General features: G+C 58.8%; 1 protein-coding gene across 1 annotated transcript in view; it reads left to right on the top strand.

The window, feature by feature from the left end:
• The first annotated feature begins 821 nt into the window (after positions 1 to 821).
• The window catches only part of TSGA10 (testis specific, 10), a 93,602-nt gene continuing 93,464 nt past the window's right edge, over positions 822 to 959 (top strand). Inside the window, exon 1 of the mRNA XM_010829622.1 lies at positions 822 to 899. The gene's annotated coding sequence lies outside the window, so the exon portion shown is untranslated. The remainder of the gene's footprint in view (positions 900 to 959) is intronic.

The raw sequence follows: 959 nt of genomic DNA, 5'->3' as shown, positions 1-959 counted from the left end.
CCTAATAGAAGACAAGTTTAAACTGTATTAAATAGGAAAAGAATCGATACAATATTAAATATCAAGTGAGATACTCTACCCTTTCAGTTTTTGTTTGTTTGTTAACCGTGATCACTTTTTTGGGGGGACTTGGAGACGGCCTGGCTTGTGGAGAAGATATACAGGTCAGGAATCTGCACTGTCACTTTTCTCTCCCTGTCATTCCCAGATTCAACCCAGACTGGATGGTACTGGGCGGTCAGGGCTCCCCAGACTGTGCAGGCTGCGGGCGGTCACCCCAAAAGGCCGGCTCTCTCTTGCGGGGCTGCAGCAGCAGAACCTCACCAAAGGAAGGCTCCCCGCACAGAGGCCCCTGACCGAGGATGGAGAGCGCATCACCCTCCCAGCGCCCAAAAGCAACTCTGCGGAGTAACGAATTCACTAATCCGTCCAGAATGGCGACCGATCCCTGAGAAAATAGCACACAAAAGTGGCAGTACAGCAGCAGGTATCCCAGAGCTAAGAGAAGACAGCCATAGACGGGGGGGGGGGGGGGAAATAGAGCTCTGCGCATGCGCGCTCTACTCAGTTAAGATGGCCACCCGCAGGAAGTAGGGAAAAAGCTTGGAAAAGTGGGTGGAGGCTGGTTACTAGGAGACGGGACGCTCTGGAGGGTCGTCTAGGCGCTGCGTGGGCTTGCGCCTGCGCGGCGCGGATGGACCAGGAAGAAGCCTTTCCAGGGCGCCCTGTAAGGCAGACAGGCGGACGTACGCGACGCTACGTGCGTGTGTGCGCGCGCACGGCTTGTAGTCCCCGCGAGAGGGAGGGTCGAGCCAGGTACGCGTGCGCACAGGGACTTGGGGCGCGCGGGACGGAAGCGGAGTGAAGGCGCCGGGGAGGTGGAGGACGAGCCCCCTCAGGTACAGAGCGTGAGGGCGGGGCCGACGGCGACGCCGTCCGGCGCTAACCGCCCCCACCTC

The sequence above is a fragment of the Bison bison genome, unplaced genomic scaffold (assembly GCF_000754665.1).
Source record: "Bison bison bison isolate TAMUID 2011002044 unplaced genomic scaffold, Bison_UMD1.0 scf7180017864508, whole genome shotgun sequence".
NCBI lineage: Eukaryota > Metazoa > Chordata > Mammalia > Artiodactyla > Bovidae > Bison > Bison bison.
Note: the sequence above shows the minus strand (reverse complement) of the source record. Positions and strands in the feature narration are given on the sequence as shown.